General features: G+C 46.2%; 1 long non-coding RNA gene across 5 annotated transcripts in view; it reads left to right on the top strand.

Annotated features, from left to right (window-relative positions):
• Window positions 1–22700, top strand: part of LOC310896370 — a 25271-nt gene extending 2571 nt beyond the window's left edge. For 2 of the 5 annotated variants that reach the window (XR_014581440.1, XR_014581441.1), the window contains 5 exons: window positions 237–17916; window positions 18777–18872; window positions 20197–20261; window positions 20404–21116; window positions 21204–22700. This is a non-coding gene — a long non-coding RNA (uncharacterized lncRNA). The remainder of the gene's footprint in view (window positions 1–236; window positions 17917–18776; window positions 18873–20196; window positions 20262–20403; window positions 21117–21203) is intronic. The other 3 variants (XR_014581437.1, XR_014581438.1, XR_014581439.1) reach the window with 3 other exon arrangements.

Here is a 22700-nt window from a genome sequence, read left to right as displayed (position 1 = left end):
ATCAGCATCTAGCCCTGCACCCACAATTTTTCATTTGCAGTTCTGATTCCCCCTTTGCACTTCACGGATCAATGGGGGACTGTGGAAAAAAAAATCATCTCATTAACTTCTGCAGGGACTTGGAGGATGACTAGAGTGCGTTTGAGTTGCGCTTTCAAAACTTTTAATTAAGACGCATTTACCAGTGTCAATAGTGGTTTTTCTTTTTTTCTTTTAATCTTTTTTACATCTTCCAGGCCTTCATCTGGTCCCCAGGGCAGCTAATTTAGCTGGGTTTGCTTTAATGAAGGATCTGAGCAAGAAGATGCTTTTTGACTCTCAGCTGGAATAGAGAAATCACCACATCTCAGCTTTTGGGAGACTAGTACATGGGAAAAACAGCTGTTACTTTGGCAGAGTGGTAATAACAGACTGCAAGCCATAAAGGAGAAAGGTGGACATGATGTCGTCTTCCTCTCTGGAGACCTGCACTTTGCAGCTGCTGAAATGCGTTGAGGTGCAGAGAAGGGACAGTCCTAGGAAGAAGGACCAGGATAATGCACTGAGGTGAGGACCCAGCTGCTCCTCTGCCATCCTGTAGTATGACCACCTGTCTTTCAGCCTATCTTTTGTAAGAGGAAAACCTTGTGGCTCGCGTAGCAGCAGCTTTTAAGTACAGAGCCACCTGAGCAGGCCACAGGATACTGGCACCCTTCAGAGCAGGCACATGGCTGAGCAGGTTTGGTCAGGCACAAGGGAAGGAGGGAAATGGTTCAGGGCACAAGTCCTTACAGAAGATTAAGTCAGTAATGGAGGCCACATGGTATAGGTTGAGATAATGGGTCTGTGCACCTGGCAGCAGCAGGATGTAGAGGAGAAATGGGAATTTGACACTGTTGGGTTGGTCTCACCTGGGGCATTTGCCTCCTTATGCTCCACTGTCTCTTCTGGGAGATGCTCCGCAGCTCACCAACACCCTTCCTGCACCTCCAATGCAGGAGGAGCTGTGAATTTTCAAAGGCATCAAGGCTCGGGCGGTTGCATCTGTATTTCTACCAGCAATAACTTTTGAACTGATGAATTCCAATCAAATATGAAAGCGGGCTGGAAGACTTGAGGATAATTTGGTTACCATACATTTCTAGAGAAGAAAGACCCAAATGAACGGCTGAGCTGAGGTGACGGGAAGCGCACCCATGCCATTATCCAGTCTGCCGACGGCACTGCCAGCTGACGTACAGAGAGTGCCTACAGATTGCACCGTGGGGCATTTATAAGGAATGTATGTATGTAAAGACCTCTCCATATTTCACCTTGGGACCGCACTTACATTCACTTTGAGATGAACAAACCTCCCATACTCTCCTTTTTTTGAAGTACTATATTTGAGGGCAAGCCTGCCCCTTTCTATAACTACTGCAATGAGAAAGAAGTTGCACGTTTCACTGAGATCCTGATGCTGTTCCCACTGAAGCATCCAAGGTTTGCGACTTGAATTTAAAATCAGCTGAAGCCTGATGACCTTAGTAAGAACAAATCCTCCATTTCTAACAGGAACATGATATACAGGCGCACACATCAAAGGTCTCTTTAGCACTGAACCTTCTCTCAGAGCACAGCTCTAAGGGGAGGATCTCTGTTCTCCTAAGCCACCCTGAAAGTATTTTAAATGCAGTTAACACCTTGTTCTCAGTCCTATTTGGGAAGCGCCGTTTTGTTAGGGGTTGCTGATCAGGAGATGCTGGTGACCCTGTAACATTCCCTGCCTCAATCTCCCCGATTAAACTTTCTATATTTTGCTTGTCTTGCTAATGACTGTCTCTGACCAGGGCTTTGCACAGCATTTATGATAAAACCCTTGTGGTAAAGCCTCTTGCCCCTTTGGCACCGTGCTTTTTCAGCATCCACACATGGTGGCTTCTCACTCCATTCCGTCTCCCTCTGCTGTGGTGCTGAGTGTAGTCAAGGGCATCAGGCAGCCCTTCTTCACTGTGCAGGTGACGGAGCCCCAGCACAGGCTGCCCACAGAGGCTGTGGGGTCTCTTCCTGGGAGATCTTCAGAACCACCTGGACGTGGTCCTGGGCAAGCAGCTCTGGGTGGCCCTGCTTGAGCAGGGGGTGCACCAGATGGCCCCAGAAGTCCCTTCCCACCTCAGCCACCCCGTGACTCTGTGAAAACGTTAAATGAGTTTGCAGACTCTTCCTGTTAGAGACCAGCTACCACAGTGGGAAATTAGAAGTAGTTAGCAGGCTCTAGTTGCTGATGTGGACATTCACAGCTGGTGCTTACCACTGCTTTTCCTCCCTTTGCTGTCACCCTGGAGGAAGTGGGCCACTGTTCCTCCATGAAGAGGGGAGGGGTTTTCCCAGCAAAGGAGGGGGAAGGTTGGAGTCTACATCCAGCTGCATCTGCCTGGGAATGCACACAAGCACGAATGTGAATTCATTGTGTCCTGCCCCCCAAACCTGTGTTAAAGAAGTGGCTGAGAGAGGCTCTTTGTTCCCTCTGAGGGTACAGTGCAAAGGTGGCTTCTTGTGCTTTGGTGTTTCTCTTTCTGGATGTTTTGGGAATTAGTCCATCAGGTATTCACCCGGCCTGCACGGGACCTGTGGAAATGATGCAGCATGTTATGGGGACTCAGGACTGGCTGGTCCTTTGTCCAGATCTTTGTTGGGTACCCCACTTTGCTCACACTCACTTTGCAGCTGCAGGCATCTTTACTGCCTGCTGTCATATTTAAGTCTCTCTAGACAGGACAGATGCTGTTGACAAGAGAACAGCAAATGTGTGCAGGTTGAAGAATGGGGCGTTGGGAAGTGATGGGAAAATGCAGGGTCCCTGTGCTCTGCAGTACGCCCCGTTTGAAAACATGCTTGGTAGGAACGACTGCTCTTAGGAAAGGAGGGCAGGTGAGTTTTCCCCAGCCAGGATGTGCTACGCTCGTTCTGCACCATCATCAGAAGATGATTGCTTCTGTTTTGTGGGGAAAATAGACTGATTTCTTGGCTCTGGATACATTGGAAGTATTTGCCCTGGTGTATTTGCCCATAGGAAAGGACATGGGGAAGCAGGAGAGGGTCAGAGCTACTAAAAAGCCATTTGGGTGGCCAAAGTAGGGGTTACGGTGAGGGCCTGTCTCAGGCTGGAAGCCTTAAAGGATTGCTTTTTAGACCAATGTTGTGTTTTATCTATTTAGGATCAGATTTGGCACAAGCCATAAAAAAAACAAGCGCATGACAGAGCGAGGCATATTGGTGCTGCAATGCAAGCCTGTGTCTGCAATGCAGCGCAATGCAGGTCTCCCACTATGAAGGAAGACAAATCTATGCTCTCTGGCAGTGTTTAAAAATATCAGCTGTAACTCCATGGAGCTTCTCTGTCTAACAGGTACCCAGGTACTCAGCGCTGCCCAGACCTGGACCTGAGAGCCATCCTGTCTTGGCTGTGCTGTGTTCCCTTTTACCACCACTGCCAGCTCTTGCCTGTTGCTTCAGCTCTGTGAGGAGCAACCACAAGCTGACCTGAGGGGCACTGAGCTACGATTTCATATGTAGCTGGCAACACCACACGTGCAAAATGCTCGCAGGGCTCCGAGTGTGGTGTTGGAGATGTTCTCCCAGGGAGAGTGCAAAATCGGTGTGCCTGAATGTAATTTAAATGAAGCAGAGCAGCGTGACTTTCCGTGATACCCTAGGCAGAGTGTTAACTTCGCAGTGCCCCCCTTGCCACTATCCCATGAGAGTTACCAGTGCACGTCCAGACCCACAACAGTAAATGAAGCCCCTGCCCTTTCCAACCACTCTGCATCTCCCTGCAGTTTGGGCAGAGGCAGAAAAGCCATGCTACCACCCGAGACCAATGAAGCATTATCTGCTGAAGTCCGTCACCAAAAAATATGGTTAAGCGACTTCTATAGCAACAAAAGTGAAGAATCAGTCAGGGCTTTGTTATCTTTTGAGAGTGTAATGTGGGCTTTTCCACAGCAATCGCATCCCTGCCCTTCTACTCCTCCTGAAAGGGTTTACATGCATTTTTCCCTTCTTTCCCTTTAGCACCAGATAATCAACTTAACAGATAAAAAAGTCATCCTCAGAACACAACAGAGCTGTCCACCTTCTATAGAAGCAGAAAATGGTGAAGAGTTTGAGGAAGTTTTTGACCATTTGCACTAAACTAAATCTACAAGGCCCTTGACAAGTGACTGGTCAGGGAACAAAATAATGCTTGGTTACCTATCTCTGAGTCCTGGGATGTTTCTGCACGTGTCTTGGAAAGAGCAAGTGCTGCTCACTGCAGGAGAGGGACTGGCAAATTGAATTTAGCCATGCTGGTGACCCTGGCTGGGGATTTTCTGTGTAACATTTTTTTTTTGCAATGCCAGATTACATTCCTGTGAAATGAGCTATTTTAGATGCCGTAGATATTTTTTTTCTTTTTGCCACCAGAAATGTGAAATGGGAGGAAAGCATGAAATGGGGCTGCCACAGTGCTCCAAGGGAGCTGTGGTGCTGTGCGCTGGTTAGCACAAAATGAGCAGCCCACCCGAGTAGAAGCTATTAACTCTGGTCTCCCTCTGGGGCTGTCCCAGCCCTCAGTTTCCTGACACTCCTGGTGGTACCACATTTTGCAGTACATGCCCTAGGTGCAGCCAAGTTCCCCTGCTTCCTCACAGGCCTGTGACCAGAAGCCCTGCCCTGGCTCAGGGACATCTCTTCAGTACAAGACCAACGTGGTGGGAACCCATGTGTCGGCGGTGGGAGTGTTGTCCTCTGGTCCTTCAAAGTGGGCCGTGTCTGACGGTGGAAGGTGCTCAGAAGTGAGGAGGAGGCTCTGGCAGTGGGAACAGAGCTGCAGGAGGGGAATGGGCCTCCTCGATGCTCACCCCCACCAGCTCCTACACAGCTGCAGTGACCAGGCCTTCCCACACCTTTCTTCGGGTTGTTAGAGGTTGTGCTGACCTTTCTGAGACAGGAGGGTGTCAGGCTCAGAGAGTCTCAGCACAGATCAGCAAGTGGCCTTCTCTCTCAAAAACAGCTTTTCCCCACAGAACGTAATTAATTCCTCAAAATCTGCCTGGGAAGACCCATGGCTGGGATGAATAACATGAGGCAAAAACGAGCTTGAGACCCTGTGGAGTTTCTGTGTGAGAAAGATGGAGAAATTCAAGTGTGAGTTAAAAAATAAAACACACAAAAGCTCGAGGAGGTTGCTCTTTTCCTTCCAGCTGCGTGGCAGCCCAGCATCCCCACCGCGGCCTGCTGAGCCAGAGGTGCTGGGGCAGCCTGGGGGACGTTCACGGCGTGAGGCACGAGGTGCAAGCAGCCATCACGGGACACTTCCACCAGTCAGCACTTTCTTTGGGCATTATGCTGGGTGTTTGGCCCTTACCTCTTCCTCACCACCTTTATGTGTGTGACAGAGGGCAGCACGTGGGACTTGTGCTGCCCCGGAGGGAACACAGGGTCAGGGTAATGTTGCGACTGTGAGTCTGTGGCTGCTGGCACCAAACGTGAGTTGTGAGGGGGAGATGGAGAGTCAAGGAGAAGAGAAATTTCATGGGAACTGCTGCTTTTGTGGTGCAGCAAGGTGCACTTACCAATTTGTCCAGCAACATTTTTTTTTTTGTGGGGGGAAAAGACTTGGAGAAGATTGGCGGGGCAAGTTTACAAGCTTTGAGGAGACTTAAGCAAGAGTAACTTTGGCCTGTGGAAGTATAAATGTCTTTTTCATATTTACTCTCATCCTGTAGGATGTGCATGGCTTTATCTAATGAGAGGCCTTGTCAATTAACCTGAACACGTGCTCTCTTGTCAAGGGCTGCTTGCTTGTAGGAAGACATTTTTCATAAAACCAAGGAACCAAGACATTTTCACTCAGTAAAAGTTAAAACTTTAACAGAAAACTCAGTAAAGCAGTTGTGTCAGTGACAGGCAGGGGATGCTTATCTTTTCTCCTGTGTGTTAATACATTTTTCTCTGTGATACAGCAGGGTAAGAAGGAAAAGGTGAAGTAGAGCTGAGCTCTTGAATCTGTAAGGCAAATTCCTGCTCTGAGTGGGGCTGGGGGTCCAGCACCCCACATGCCCTGTGCTGCACTGTGGGCAGGAGTCCCCCTTGGGGTTAATAAAAGACAGTGCATGTTGATGTTGAAGCATGCTGAGCTTGGCACAATGCTAGGCCCTTTCGGGATTCAACCAGAAGCAACAGAATTTGTTTCCTTCCCTCTGGCTTCCCAGACATGGGAAGGGAGCAGCATCGTTCACGATAGTGCTTAGTGCCAAGCTGAATGTCAGCCTCCTGTCAGTGCAAATGCAGTTTCCATCCTAGAGCTTCCTTTAGATCCAATTAGCATCAAATGGTAAATCATCTCCGATAGTTTGGTGTGTCTGCCTGATCTCAGCACTGGGACCATGCTGCTAAACTCCACAAACCTGCAAGGAGGCCAGAGTCAGTAACTAAGAGGGCTTTCTCTTGATTAATGGCCCGTGACCTGTAAGTCAACACCTATTTAATTTTATTTTATTATCTGTCTTCTGTAGCTCAGTTTAAGCAGGAGAATCAACTGAGTACTGAAAGCCAATTCACAAAGGGCTCTTGTGTGTGTGTGAACAGGAAATCTTTTTGCTTTGTTTTGGATTTATTTCATTTTGTTTTGCAGAAAGTGCAGCTGTTAATGAGGAGCTTTTGGGAACTGAACAGCCAGCTGTCAAGCTGCTGGGATGTCTTACACGTCAGTCCTGTCACACAAAATCCCCATCCAGAGGGCTGAGTTCTGTTATTAGCAGCTGCAGACAGTGTTAACACATTGACAGCTCCTGCTGAGTGCAATGACACTGGATTAGGCTTGAAAATCTTCTCCCAGGCAATATTCAGGCAGTATATAAATGCCTAGTGGCACTGGGGCCAGCCTGATCCTGGGATCAAGTAAGCTATGCCCTGACAAGCAGCAAGTGTTGCCCATGTGCTCTGCTCCTTCAGGGAGCAGGGAGAAGAGCTGTTCCATTGCAGCTGAGCAGGGATTTGAGAAAATCTGCATGAAGCTGTGAGTAGGAACGGGGAAGCACACTGAATGCTGATTTAGAGCAGAAATCAGGTGCATAGAGTAGAGAGCAGGTCCCTGGAGGAAGAAAAATTTGATACTTGGGTGACTTCTGAGCTTGGTATTGCTGGAAGGAAACCTGGTCTCCTAAAAATGCCTTGCTATGTACCTGGGGAGCAGTGAGGGAAAGGTTACAGAAATGCTGTGTCTGGTGTTTATGTTTGGCGTGCTCCATGTTCGAGCACTGTGGGGCTTCATCCTGGCTGGCGAGGACACTGCCTTGTCTTGCCGTCACCCTGGGGTTCAGGCTCCCCTTCCCTCAAGGAGCATCCCCACTCTTGCTGCTCCCCGACACAGGCTGTGAGGACATGAAGAAAGCCTGTGCAAGCAGTGATAATGCTCTCTCTCCTCCTGACCCTGCAGGATTTGGTTGACAGGTCTTTCTGATGGTTTTTGGAAAGGCAGAAAGGTTGAATGTGGATAGAGTTGGTGCAGATAAGCCATAGGGAAGAAAATCTGGAGCCTGCAGTGTCATTACAAGTTGAATCAGTGGAGAATGGTGTTCTTAGCAAGCACTTTTCCACTGCTTGGGTATCTAGAGATGTCTAGGTAGGAATGTGCTTTGAGTCAGTTTTGGGGAGAACAGGTTAATGGGGTATGTAGGCAGCTAAAGTCAAATGCAGACTTTTTGTTAGTTGTATGGAAAAGCAGTCACAATCCTTCCAGTCCCAGAGCAGTCCTTGGAGAAAGGCTTTCTTCAAGGATCTGACTGTGTGCAAGACACCAGAACAGAGGTCCTCTGCACAGCACCCGGGTGGCACTGCAGTCAGAGGAGCATGAATGCTTCCCCCAGATGCACACTTCGTGTCCTGCCTGTGGGAGGGCACAACTTACAGCTGTCCCCTTGGGAACGGAGGGGAAATGCTGGAGGACAAAAGCACCATTGCACCACCATCAGCTGCATTCACAAGGTAATGCGGCTGCCCTCATGGAAACCACATTTTCACCTGCTTTGTGTATCAGCAAAACAGACCCACGTTCACAACACATGTAAGTACCTCTTCCTCTTAAAAAAAAACAACAAAATAAAACAAACAAAACAAAAAAACAACAACCCAACCTGGGATCTTCCTGAGCAGGGCCATCTCACCATCTTTCCATTGCAACAGTGGAGGATGTTCCCTTATGGACAATTCCTATGCAAATCGCAATAATCATTTAGTAATCAATAATAATCAGGTGTTTTTAGAGAAATAATGGGGTGGTAAAGCACTTTTTTGTGGTTCATTTGTACTTCATGTGGCCTTTTTTGCCCTAGTCCTTGCCAAATGGGAGCTACATATTTTCTCCGAGCTAGAGCAAAACTACAGCAGTGGGCCAGGACTGGCCCCATGCTGTGTTGTGGAAGCTGAATAAGACTGCAAGCACATTTATTGTGTCAAAAAGAAGGCTGATGAAATGGCTGCCCAGGGAGAGGAGGTTTTAGAGGGCTTCTTAATAGGAAAAGATGTAATATCCAGTGCCTGGAAACAAAAGTCTGCAATCAAAAAAATAAAAATCAATCTGGAAATACAATGTAGATTTTTAGGAGTTAGAATAATCAGGCATGGAGACAGATTGCCAAGAGACTGGATTCTCCATTACTGTGAGTCTCTAACTTAAGGCAACATCTTCAGGTTCTTTCTCCTAGGACAGAGCCTGTCTTGGCAAGGAAGCATCCAGGAGAGAGAGAACCAACAGGATTGAGAAGGCAAGAAAGCTGAGCAGCAGGATCTTAACAAAGAAACCAAAAACCCCCATACCAGGCTCCCCTATGGCCACATCCGTGGATGAGTTGGGTGGGAGCAAGGGTAGAGGAGGATGTCAGCATAGTTAGCAGAGCAGTGCGTCTAAGGGGATGTCCAGTTCCTCACCCAAACTCCAAATTCAGGAAAAACGTTTTTGTTCTGGACAAAATGAAATTCTCTTGAACCCACTGAGCAGTGAAGATAAAGCTACCACCACTCTCCCAGCTGGGTGCCTGAGCCCGTGTTTGACAGATTCATTGTGAGCATCCATTATCCAGAGAATGGGTTAAAGTGGGCATTGAACAGGGTGGGTCGACACAAGGTCACTCTATGTCCCAAGGCAGTCAAAGAGGAAGATTTAGAGGAAGATTTAAGACAATCTGTGCAGTCTTTTTTTTTTTTTGACAGTTTTTTTTTTTTTTTCAGGGATATCTTCCTATTGGAAGCTTTTTCAGAGTATCATTAGTAAGCACTCATGCTGCCACTGCTTAGCAGGAAACCATTTTCACCTTAGACCAATATTTATGTTATAATTCCCCAGTAGTCACATGAGGTTTTCAGACAGTAAAAACTGAGAGATAACTTGTGGAAACTGTCATTCAAAATTTCCCAGCTTTTAAATAGTTTTAAAAATGATTTCTACATTATTTTAGCAAAGTTGTACTAAAGGGATCCGTGCAGAGTTGGAAGATGGAGTTATTAATCTGGAAATGGTCCAGGCCAGTCTGGGCTGTACTGTGGGGGGGCATGCCACTGCTGGATTTACTATTCTGGGTACAGTACAGGTAGAAATGCAGTCTTAAAGGACAACTGATTTGGGCTCCTGAATCCGTATACCTCTGGAAGTACTTCTGGGCTTGGTAACCTCATCCACCCCTCATGGGCTGTCCCACATGAATTACACTTCACAGGCAAAGCAAAGAGCTTTGACCTGCAGCATGCCTTCTAGATGTGGGCACCTCAGCAGAAAGACCATTGGTGGCTTTTGGATGAAGCTTGTTGTCTGTAGAGCATGAAGTTTAATGGAAGGTCTCTCTCCAAAAGGATTTTCCCCAGCCTGGTGTCCTTATTTAATGTGTGATCATCACTGATCTATTTGCATTGCTGAACTGCTCAGTTATCTGTACATGAGCTCTGTAGCTGGAGGCTCTTTTCACTTATGGCTTTAGATTTCAGTTGTTATTTGAGCTCAGCTTATTCCTGGTTTCATCATTAAAAACAAAGCAAAGTTTATTTTCCTGCCTCTTCTTCTTAAACTTCTGTACTACTGCGTTTTATGCTGTGCACATACAAAGGGTAATAAATTCAGTCATTTTTGTTCTAAATGTAATTCCTTAGTAATTGCCATCTATTTATTTTTATTGGTAGCAATACCTTAGCTTTACAAATGCAAGATCTGGAGTCTTCTGGCAGTATCCTAGGGAAGGTTTGCTTAATAAAAGTAAAAATTCATTTGGGAAGTTTTAAATTAGATGGCAGCAGAGAAATCTCCTTTTTTCGCTGAATGTGGCAGAATCCATTCCCCAACATGAGTGCGTGTATCCCCTCACGGGGATGTGGGGGATGTAGGGCAGATGAAACTCTTCTCTCTGTGAAGGTCTGGGACATGGTCAGCTGGATGACTTCTTGAAAAGCACAGCTGCAGTGAGATTCGGGTCTCAAAAGGCCAAGCCTAGTGGCTACTTCAGCCTTGAGCTTAGTGGCCTCAAGAAGCACTGGCACCACCTGAATTTGTGACCTTCCCTTCACTTCCAGGGCTGGGGGAGCCTTTGCATGGCTGATGGTGACCTTGGGAGCGGGCTCTTACTGATCTACGCTTTCCTGATGAACTGAACATGGCACCGGGAGCACTAGTTATTCTTGTCATTTTTCATTCCTCTGGTAGTTTTAGTTTTCTTTTTTCTCTTTTGATCTATCCACATTGAGAACAATAACCCCACCTCCACAAATCCCTCTGACCCACATATGCATACAGCACAGAGAATATTTTTGATATTGAGCAAGCTTCAAGAGAAACTCTGGGTAATTTTCATCTCCATTTCGCCATCCGATCATTAAAACGAGACAAGTAAAACATCCCAGAATAAAAATGACAGACACCAAAGCAGGTCTTTAAATATTAGCAGCTTAAAACTTAATGTTTGATAATATTCTGTGCTGACTTTTGATTACTGGAACCTTTTACAAAGTTCAGCTATAAGATCTGAATCTTTTATTGTGCATTCCCAGGGAGATAAAACAGTTATTGCTAGTGCAGTTTGGCTTCTGTATCTTTAGCAAAATGCCTCTTCCTTAGTTGCCATATGCTAGCAAAAGGGCGATGATTTTAATTACCAGTCCATAAAGTACCTTCACGATTTTCATGGTAATAGACCTTAAAGAAGTTATTTTTACTCACTAGTTATTTAAAGCCTCTTAAATGCCAGTGGTTAGGTGTATATTGGGGTCACTGAAAGTCAGAGAGGTGTTTATTTGCAAATCTCATCCCCTTTGCGCTGTCCCTCTGTTCCCTGGCAGTGGACACCCGGATCCTGCAAGCCCCACGTGTTGGGTTGTCTGAGTCTGTCACTTTTCCCCTGCCAAAGCATGGGGAGAGCACTAGCAACATAGCAGTAAGACTCTGCACGAGTGTGCAGATCTCTGCACGCACAATATTCTATGTTAGGTCTCTGCTGCTGGCAAGAGTGCGTCCTGTAGGGTCCTTGCTTTTATTGCTGCCTCTGGCTGTGGCCAGGAAGCCATAAAATGTAGGAGAATGTGAGAAATAGTCTATGTGAGAGAAAAAGTCCTATGCGACCCATAAACCCTTAGCCCTGTCTTTCAAGAGGAGAACTCAGTCAAGAGGGAGGATATGGAGTCTCTTTCAGCTCAGTTGGGCCATTAAAGAGCCCTTAGCAAGGGTAAAGTGGGGCACACAGAGAAGCCTTGCTCTTTGCACTGGCTGAGAAACCAGTCACAAGGATTGTTCTTAGACAACTCCATCTCATTAAGACTGTGGGTCTAGAAAACATTAATAACAGAAGGGGACCACGACCCCACTGATGTGTCAGATGCTAAAACGCTGAACCCAGACCTGTTCTGGTGCATATTTGTGAAGCCTTGCCCCGGGCGTCCTGCTACCACTAGTGGAGCTGCGGGGGGGCTCCAGACTCATGTCTTTCCAAGCTTGCTCTTGGAAGATGCCTGGAGAGGGTGTGGAGAAGGAGACCAGCCTCCTGACTTACTCCTTGAGCATCTCCAGCTTTCATTGCATTTGGAAGTCAGGCTGGCAATGTGGGGACGACACAGAGCTATTCATTCAGACATTCCTGAGGGAAACCAAGTGCTAGGATGGCCACAGACGGCACCTCTCAGAGGGGTGTAAAAGAGGATGGAAGGGGATGTTCAGACCAGAGCTGAGCATGGAGACACTGCTGCAAACACAGCTGTCTGTGTTGATTAGCAGATAGAGGCAGCGATGGGTCTCTGGCCCTGCAGACCTTCAGCTCAGCAAGCAGTTCTGGGTCTTTGTGCTGCATTAGTTAAATCTAGCTGGGAAAGTCTGGGGGGGGGTTCTGTGCGTGTGGGTGCTGCTCTGCTGGGGGCAGTCATACAGGAGCACTGCTCTGTCTTGGGCTGCACGTGGATGGAGCAGATCCCAAGCTTTCGTACAGCCTGTGGGCAAGTCAGATGCTGCTGGAGGTGCATTTGCAGAAGTGGGCATTGTACTGTGCCTGCAGCAAGCTGTGGGAGAGGAAATGGCCATGAATAAAAACATCAGCATCTACCCCAAAGAGACTGCCTTGCAGCTAGCAGGCTGACAGCAGGGAAGTCCAGGGGGACAGCAGTGGTTAGTCTTGCCTCATCGATTGTGGCAGCAGCTGATTGTCCTGGTTTCAGCTGGGATAGAGTTAATTTTCCTCATAGGGGCTGGTATGTGACATGTTTTGGGTTTAGGAGAAAGACAATGCTGATAACACACCGCTGTTTTAGTTTTTGCAGAGCAGTGCTTGCAGTAAGCCAAGGACTTTTCAGCTTCTTGTGCTGCCCTGCACTGAAGATGGGAGGGTTGGCTGGTTGCTGCTCAGGGACTGGCTGGGTATCGGTTGGTGGGTGGTGAGCAATTGCATTGTGCATCGCTTGTTTTGTACATTTATTATTATTATTATTATTATTATTTTCCCTTTGTTTTTGTGCTATTAATCTACCTTTATCTCAACCCCCAATTTTCAGCACAGCTTCAGGCAATCCTATGGGCTTCAGCCCAGCAGCACTCACCAGATCATGCCAGGGAAAAGATGCGATGCTTTCCTGCACACTGCCATTTTCTAGGATTTTGTCTGCATTAGTGCCAGAAACTGCAGCTCCCTTCATCACCTGCAGCAGTGCAGTGCATGGGAATTGTCAGCACTAAGCTCGGTGCTGCTGCAGTCACTGCCTGTTGTGACAGTGTTGTGTTTGCTCTCTGAGGTGGCAAACGGCTCCTGACCCAGGCTGTTAGATTCCCGTAATAGCGTGGCTAAATAGCCAGTGAAGGTTTTACTTTTTGTGCAGCCCACTTTACAGACCATCTGGTAGGCCTGGTTACAGGTTTGCAGGAAGTTTGAGAGGCATCCAGCTCTAAAGACCTAACTTTAAAGGTGAACAGCAAAAATTACATGCTACCACAAAGGATACCAAGAACATCTCTTAGTGAATATTTGGCTTGGGAAAAACAAAATGAAATGAAATGAAACAGCAACAAAAACAACAACAACCAAAGAAGAAAAGACCCTGAGCATAGATTTAGACTTCCAAAGGTCCTTTTTAACTGTTCCTGTAGCAAAGCAGAAATGAACTCTGTGGTACCAAGGTACCTTTGCTAATAGGTGGCAGGAAGCTAAGCAAACGTCAAGGAACTCATATGGCATTGAACTAAGCCATCTACTACTAGTTGGCCATTTCTAGGAGGAGACCGGGACAACCCAAATGCCTGGCTTTGACTAGCGTAGGCTTGCCAAGAGTCATATCCCTTTCATAGCTTTCTGCCCGCGGTTGCTCAGCAAAAGGGAGACGTGGCAATAATTTATGTCGTTAACTTGAAGCATGTGGTCCATATGCACGCTGCATCTCCTCCTGTCAGATGTGGCTGAATTTCAAGCAGTTAAATTTGACGGGTGTGGGAAACAGCACGCTGCGCTGTGAGGTTAGGAAAGAAAGACAGGCTGCTGGAGGAGTGGATAGACTGTCATTTATAGTGAGGACAAAGATCTACCTTCAGCATTTGGGACTTTCCCCTGCCCCAAACGTGTCTCTAGGGCTCATGTTCTCCATGGTATGTGCTGAGGTTAAGGCAGCTTTGCTGTAGAAGCGTGCTTGCCATTGTAACCCAAGGGTTGTTAGGCTGTCTCACTCTTAGATGTCCTGAAATCATTGCTACTCTTGGGAATGAGGGCAGGAAGGAGAAAAACACCTTTTTTCTCTTAGTACCTTGTGTCTGGTTAACAGAGCCAGCTGGTGCCCAGCAGGTTGAGAGCCACCACTTCTGTCTTTGCTCAGCCTTGTCTGGATCCCAGATTGCACAACATCTTGCACCAGCCCCTGGGATGGGGGACTCCAGCCAAAATCATGCCACACACAGATCGTGCTACAGGGAAAAAGTGGCGTGTCCTAGAAATAGCTAGCTGTATCATGCACTTTCACGGCTGTGGGATTGTGAGCTCTTCATCTGGGGGCTGATGGCACAGGAAAACATGCTTTGGCCTTCTTCAGGGACCAGCAGGGTGGGTGGCTGCAGGCGTCCACCACTGCCTAGGGGACCTCTGCCCTGCAGTTTTGGCAGGAAGGCAAATTGGGCTTAGGGTTTGGTGCTCAGCTGCCTTCAAAGTTACTGAAGATGCACCAGTTTGGTCCAGAGCTCATTCAGTGACTGAAACTGCCAGGCTGCTGTAGGCACAAAGACCACATGGGCAGGGTAAGAAGTGAAATGGTGTAAGGGAATGTTCCCAGACACTCTCCCATAATATTAAATTTTTAATGTCCCCAGTACAGTTTTTGACCAGGGCCAACCTCACACTTGCCTCAGTCATGGCTTTGTAGTAGCACGGATCAAAGGTAATTTCTAACAGGCTACTGGGGTAAGGCTTTGTGGGAGTTTATGAAGCAGTGACTGTAGCTCTTGGGTATCAGAGAATGAGTCTGGCCTCCTCAATCTGTTGTAGGTATAGATGTAACCCAAATTACTTGGAAACGTGACCTGTAATGTTATGTGGCTACCTCAACTTTGGGGGCACCTGGTTTGTGGGGACATTTGGTAAACAGCTATTAAGCAAAGAAAGAAAAAACAAGAAACAAGAAAAGTAATGAGTGCCCCAATGCACAAATCCTAATGAACAGGAGACAACGGAGACAATAATGAATTCTGTGGCTCTTAGGTCAATGGCTGCTGAAGGGACTACTCCAGCATAGCCTTGGGGCCTGCTAGGTGACAAGGGGGTAAGCAGATTACGGTGGGTCTCATGGAAAGAACACACATATTATGGGACATGTCAGGAGCCTTCTGGGATTATGTAAAGCTTATTATCAGATGTTGAAGAGTGTTTGTAGGAACATACAAAACATTATGGGTAGTTTTGTATGAGGGCCAGAGGCAGGGAAAGGGAGGGATCAAAGCAAATTGGGGAGGAACAAGCATGGAGGGATGGTAAAGAGAGGAGATAAAAATGGGGTTGTTGTGTATAAGCAGGTTGGTCCCGTGTCTGCTCCCTTCAGCATGGCCTGTGCTCATATCAAATATGAATCGTATTCTCTCTCTCTCTCCCCCTCTGTCTCCATGTGTATGCACACGTGCAAATTTCACTGGCAAACTTCAAGCTGGCCTAGCTGGTGAGTAGAAGACCAGAACATGAAAGCCCAAGGCTCGACACGTGGTAGGCGAGACCCATGATCTGGGCATGGGGTCTGGATGGGGTAAGTGTCTGGCGCATGCCTGCCTGTGGATGAGGAGAGTGAGAACTCTATACGCCCTCTGATGACTTTCAGTCCTCATCAGCTGCAGGGGAAGGGGGAACAGTCAGGACTGCCTGTGTTGTCCATGTCCATGTGAGTACTACCAGCATTTTTATGGGGTAAAGATACTGTTCTCTGTCCATACTGGTCTGTGTGGCCAGCCATGTATGTTTTGTGCTCATCTACATCTTTGGGACACATGCTTTGCTAGGTGGAGACACCTGCAAATGGGAAAACTGGTAAGTAGGCCGATGAGGAGAAATTCCTCGGGTCTTCAAGCCCACTGGATTCAGCATGAATCTTGGCACGATGCTTTCTAGAATCACCTTTGTTCCTCATCAGGGGAATATATTTCAGCTTTCATGGGGAATTTATTGCAAGAACTCACTGCTGATGGAGACAAATTTCCGCAGACAGGAGTTTCCAAAGAGGGGATTAGCGACTTGCTGTGGTTATGGAGCAGGGCAACAAGTCCAGCTGATCTGTGGAAACAGATTGAACATGGGACATTTCTAGTTAAAACTTTGAATGTGAACGAAAAGTTTAAAAAAAAAAAAAAAAGGAAGACTTCATCCCAAAATCTTGGGAAGTGCAGCATCTTATCTTCCAAATCTAAACTGTGTGCTCAAATTCATCTTCTGCACATGTGATATACCTGGTGTTTGATGGCGCATGTCTGAGAAAGGTGATTTGCATTACCAGCACTGAAATGAGTGGCCTAGATATGCTCTTCCTTGTAATATAATTGTAAATGGATTTTGCTTCTAAAACACCATGACATTGATTTCCTACAAAGTGACAGTCTTGTCTCATTACCTAGATTCATTTGTTATCTGATGGATTTTAATAGCAAAGATCTGAAATCTGATGATTAACCCCCACCCCCAAAAGAAAAAAAAAGTTCAGAGCCATGTCACATCCTTAACAGGAGCTTCAAAAAGAAGCATGACAAGCAGTGTTTGGGAAGAAATTCATGCAATTTGAAGTGATGGCAGGGAGTCTCAAAACAAAAAGAAGACATTGAAGAATGAGAGAGACAGGAGAGAAATCTTGGATTGCAGAGGCATTAGCATCAAACAAGCAAGCATAGTGCCCCTGCCAGAAAAGAGCTGATCTGTGTATATGTCCAAATTGATCTGAATTCAGCCCCTGGCTATGTTGCCTTACTATTTTTCTGGAAGTGGTCGTTCTAATAGCTAGGTCTTCAGTCTCCTGGCTCTAAAGGATCAGTATCACTTCCCTCAGTTCAGCATGGTTATGTGCCATGAAGAGCTAGATTTTCACTAGGATGGATTTAACTGCCTAGTCACATGCATCTAACAGACGTAGAAACTGCAGCTTCTGAATTTCTGGGGTGGAGCACAAGCCACTTGTGCTAGACACAAGAGAAGAAAGAGGGAGTACGGCATGTGTACAGGAAATATAAGGCTGAGGAAAAAGGCCTTGGAAGTGAGCAAGGATACTGGGGTAAGTCTTTGCTGCGTTATGAGATTTGTAATGACAGCCTAATTACCTGGGAACTCCGGGCTAGTCCCCCAAAATGTGGCAGCTAAAAAAATTACATGCCCGCTGTGAGTTTTTCAGGATGCAAGCTGAGCTGTTTCATCAGAGTGATGGCTCCTGGTTTAACGAGCCGCATTAGCCCAAGATTGATCGGCCCATTTGCAGCATGAAAGATCAGTGCCATTAGCAGCAGCGAAGGTCTACACCCTCTGGGGTTATTGCTGGAGTGGGGGCGTCAGGCAGCTGCCTGCGTGGCCGTGCTGGTGGACAGCCTGCTCTCCCACAGCTGGACATTGTGCTGGGGACATGGGCAACTCCTTGCATTTCCCTTTGGTCCTATCCCTGTCATCAGGGAGGACGAAGAGTGCAGAGGCAGGATCAGGTGTTATTACCCATGATGTTATTATAGAGCTCCATAAATTTTAACTGTCTTCTGGTCAGCCTAACTTTCTTCCTTACTTTCTTCCTAACTTCCTTCCTTCCTAACTTTCTTCTCTCCCCCATCAGCTCAGTGGCTGGGTGCACGTGAGGATCGGTCACGTTGGGATCCCTTGCTGGCAGCAGTTCCATGTGGGAGATGCCTGTGTGGAGCCCCAGTGGGGCTGGAAGAAGAGAGGGCTGACCAGAACTTCCTCTGGAGCAGTGAGTCCATATCATGGCTGCTTCAACACAGCTCTGGCCTTGTGCTCATGGTTGGGTCCAGCAGGGTAACCAGGACAGAGAAGTTATGGGTGTCACTGGTCGGAGCTATCACAACTTTCCCATACATCATATCGCCTGCAAGGCTAGGCCTCAAACCACTTGGGAGTGGTTTCCCTTGGCTGGTGGATAGTGAGTCAACGCTAGCCTGCTGTCACCCTATCTACTGTGAACAGATATGTAAAGATTGTGTATATATTTGAATTAGGCCATGGAGGTAGTGGTGGGGGAGAGCAGGGTGCAGCTTTGGTGGGGAGGAGGCACAGACAGTGAGCTGAAAACTGTGACCTGCTGTGGAGCTGGGCTCTTTGGCAAAGCACACAGCACCAGAGGTTGGAAAGCTTAACAGAGCAGTCCCAGTGGCTGAATACATTGCACAGGAGACTTCTGGGCTCATGCCAAATGCTCTTGAAGTATTTCTACTAACTTAGGCCTGGAATAGGAAAGGTTATGTGCAAAAGAATGAATGTGCAGAAGTGCATGGAGAATTTATAACTAAATGAAAAGCCAGTGTGCAGAGTTGTGTCTAATTGGTTTCTGAGACCCAGAAAGCCACACAATGTCCTTAGGCTGTGCCTGCCTTTATTTAAGTGGGAAAGTTTTCGGGATCCTTGGGAGAGGGAGAGCTCATGTGACAGCAAATGAAAAATGTGAGGCCTGAAGCAGTGGCCTTATGTTAACTTCAGGTTGGAGGAGACCCAAATTCATTGCAAAGGCTACTGCGAGGCATGCTGGAGACAACCTTGCTGCCATACACCATGAAAGATATCTGGGTTTTTCTTCATGTCTGACTGCTTTTTTAGGTGACTCCTGACTCCCCTGCTTCCCTTGCCCTGTGACTTGGCTCTGAGGAGTCGGGAGGTGACAGCATGTGTTCCTTTCGAAGTCATTCTGAACAGGTGAGGACAAAAAGCTGACAGTGAGATAAAAGTGAAATAAGGTGGGTATGTAAGCAAACAGGCAAATATGGCAATGGTGCTATGAAGCAGGGAATAAAGACAGCAGCTGAGCCTGTCACAGGTTTCTCATTGAGACCGTGTACTGGCAGGTCAGCATCAAGTCTGTGGTCCCTGGCTAGTGATGACAACTTTCATACTTGCTGGGCTGTGTTGGGTTTTACCACTGGAGACTGCAGCTAGATTTATGGAATGGCCACTGAAAGATGTGATTTCCCTCTTTCACTATTTCAAGCTATTTTCAGATAAATGACTGATGTTATTAACTGATCTTCAAGCTTTTAAGAGCCATGTCTGACCATCTGTCTCCAATTAGTTCCCTCAGCCCTGCAGTCTTCTCTCTTTGAAGTCCTCACACTTCTTTTTTGATACATTAATAATAAAAGGAACTTCAAAGTACTCTCAAAGTTTCATTCTACCTATTCGAAGCAGTATAACTACACCCCCCTGGGAAGAGGTGGGACAAGACAAGTGAGGTGATTTTTTTTTTGACATCCTTCACTTAAGAATTTTTTTTTCTCTCTAACCTGTGCAATTTGGCTGAGATAGTACTGTGGCAGCAGCCCTAGGCAAGGCACAGGGATCAGAATTCAGAAGATTTGGGTTCATTCTCAATTCTGCAGAATGACTCCTACCTGGCGAGTGCTTAATGGAGTCTGTATTGTTACTTTCTCTCACTCCTAATACTGTACAGCCCTGAGCACACAAGCGGGCTCTGCAAACTCTGCACTCCCTCCTAGGACTTTGGCTGCCTGTTCTGAAGGCCAGCTCTAATATGGTGCAGCTGTATAAAAGGTGCACCTCAGGGGAAGTTGCTGAGGACTGGAAGAAAGCAAATGTCTCTGCTGTCTTCAAGAAGAGCAAGAAGGAGGAACTACAGAGGAACTACAGAGGAACTACAGGCTGGAGGAACTACAGGCTGGTTAGCCTCATCATTTACTGTAACATGCTTCATGCATGATGGGAAGCATGTACAAGGCCAAAATAATAAAGGGCAACCTTTAAATAACTCCTATGGTCCACAGCCAGATAATAACATTTGGTGGGTAAAGGATACACTCACAGAGATCTCTCAGAAAACCCGACCAAAAATGACTTCCAAAAACTCTATGTAGAATTGTAAGCATGTAATTTGTGTAACTAATAGCCAGTGTTGTTTGCACATGGCATGGTTATTAAGAATGAAGTATTCAGGACTCACCTTTGCATTGTGTAGGAAGATTGTTCGAGACTGATCAAATTAATTGGACATGTACATCATTTGCAGGACTCCATATGATATGCCTTGGTTTGGATGGTTAATGAGTCCCCTGGAGGCCAATTTTTCAGCAGGTATAGCTTGTTCTTTATTTTTTTCCCTTTCTGAGCAGAGAGGAGTAGAAGAGAAGAAAAAGCCTATGAACAAGGGGAGAAAAGTTTTAGGTTCACACATGCTGTATCTGGGGGAAAGCTAAGAATTGTTATCTGTGTATAGTCTTTCTCCTAGACAAATACCCAGGGATGTGTGCTGACGGCTCACAGAATCACAGAAGGTACCACCAAAGACCATCTAGTCCAATCCCCCAAACAGGGTCATCTAGAACAGGTCGCTTAGAACATGACCCCTTAGCTCTCAGATGACTCATCATGCTGCCCTGAACACAGCTCCCAGTCCCACACCTACTACCGAAGCACATCATCTGTTCCATAGTTGAAGATCTGCAGGTGGATCACGAGCCTTCCTTGTGGTACCAGAAGTCAGCGGCTTCCAGCCTTTTACCATCATGGGAGTCTCCTTTTCCAGCCCAATGACTGCAGACTCTGAATGCTCCATCCTTCCGTGCAGTTCAGCATTCAGGCTGTTGTATCTGCAGGCTCTTGAAGAAGGTCCTATCACTCTTTTTCTTCCTCTCTGATGCTGCACAGACAGCTCACCTTCTGCCACAACTCCTCAACAAGCATACACCTCCTGGAGATAAGAAGATCATCTTCCTTGCTCCAGCCTCAGTGAGGCTTGGCTTCTGAGGGCATTATGTTTGCAGACTCCTGTGCAAAAATGCTGGTGACTGATAAATCTGAGCTGAAGTTTGATGGTGAAAAAAGCAGTCCCACCAGAGCTGTCTTAAGGGGCTTCTTGGCTACATATGGACTCAGTCTTGGCTGGGGTGTGCTGAAGTAACTCAACGGCTCATTTAGCCTGTTTCGGAGGTATCTCTTTTGTGATCTCTCCCAACTAGAACAGCTTTCTTCTGTGTGCAAATATAGATCTTAATGTGTCATGTGTATTTTTTTCAGATACAGCAACTGAAGGAGCAATTAAACTCTTTACTGCCCAGTGACTGAATGAAAGCTACTACGTACAGGCTAGGCTGGGTGAATGTACGGGAGCTGAGGACCGAGCGAGGAGGGAGAGAGGCAGAAAAAACTATCAGAAAATGGAAGTTGGCTGGGAAGAGAAGTGGAGTACAGGGAAGGAAGAATCCTGGAAATAATGAGAGGAGAATGCCAACAGTACTCTGAGTGAAGAAGCAGGCTTGGAATTAGCAAACAAACTGCTTTTTCTCTGAACTGCACTTCTAAGAAATAAGATGTTCAGATACACTCTTTGTAAATAGATTAACACCCAAGAAAATCTGGCTTAGGCGATTGCTTGCTGTTGCTATTACAACAGCCTGAAAAACTATGAAGACCTCTCTACTAAGGAAGTCAATAATATCATATTGGGAATAGCTTCCAGTCAGCCAGGGCTTAATGTAACATGGCATGTGTAAGATTTCAGAGCTTGATGCCATCTGCTCACAGAGAGCATCAGATCACTGGAAAGATGTCAACAAATAGGCTTGAGAAGCTTGTGAAAATGAAGAGGGAAATAGCAAGCTCCAGGGTGTAGGAAAATGATGATTTTTCTTTGCAGCTGTTGCATTCATGAGATTGGTTAGTCTGTGTTTTTTAATCCGCTTGCTACTGCCCTAGGGGAAATGCCTGCAAAAGGAGAGGTATGAGTCCTTGAGTTGAACTGAGAGAAATATGGCAATAAGACTAGCAAATGAATCAGAAAAAAAAAAAAAAGAAAAGGAAAACAAAAAACCCACCACCACCACCAAAAAAACCAGCAACCTTTCATACGTTATTTGGAGACATTACTTGGGAACCCCCAGAGAATTAGTGTTGGTGGGTTACTGGGAAAAAAAGAGAAGTAGCTAGTAGGCATTATAGCTAGCAGCTATAAGGTCTTTTTAATGCAACTCTCAGTATAATCTATGAGGTACCCAGATTTTATTTTATTTTTTTAAATGTGAAATTTAAACCCCAGATGGTAAAGCTAATAGGAATAATCTTTGTTCCAAGAGTCAAGATAATTGTACTTTGAAAAATGCTTTTGGTATAACATTAATTTTGACCTTTCCATGAAGTGTGACATAAACACGTTTAAAATGGATATTCATGCCAACACCATTTCCATTACCAACTAAAAAGATTTGGGTGTTATGCTACAGTTAAGAAGTTTGAAATAAACAATCTCTCTTGTGGTGCTGTTTTAATGCTGTAATCGAGGTGCTTACCACAGACTGAACAGGTTTATCTTTTCTTCCTTCTGTGTAGAAAATAAAACTTTGCTGTTTTTCAACAACTGATGCTCGAATACATACAAAATACTTCATGTGTATGCAGGTTTTGTGTCACAATGTTTAGCTACTTTAAATTGTTGCTCACTAAAAATGATTATTTTTTTTCCCTGAACCTCTGTCCTACTTTTACCTGTGAGAGGTGAAGAATACAATATTAATGACA

The sequence above is a fragment of the Anser anser genome (assembly GCF_964211835.1).
Source record: "Anser anser genome assembly, chromosome: 3".
Lineage (NCBI taxonomy): Eukaryota > Metazoa > Chordata > Aves > Anseriformes > Anatidae > Anser > Anser anser.
The sequence above is the reverse complement of the archived record's forward strand: the minus strand, read 5'-3'. Positions and strand labels throughout refer to the sequence as shown.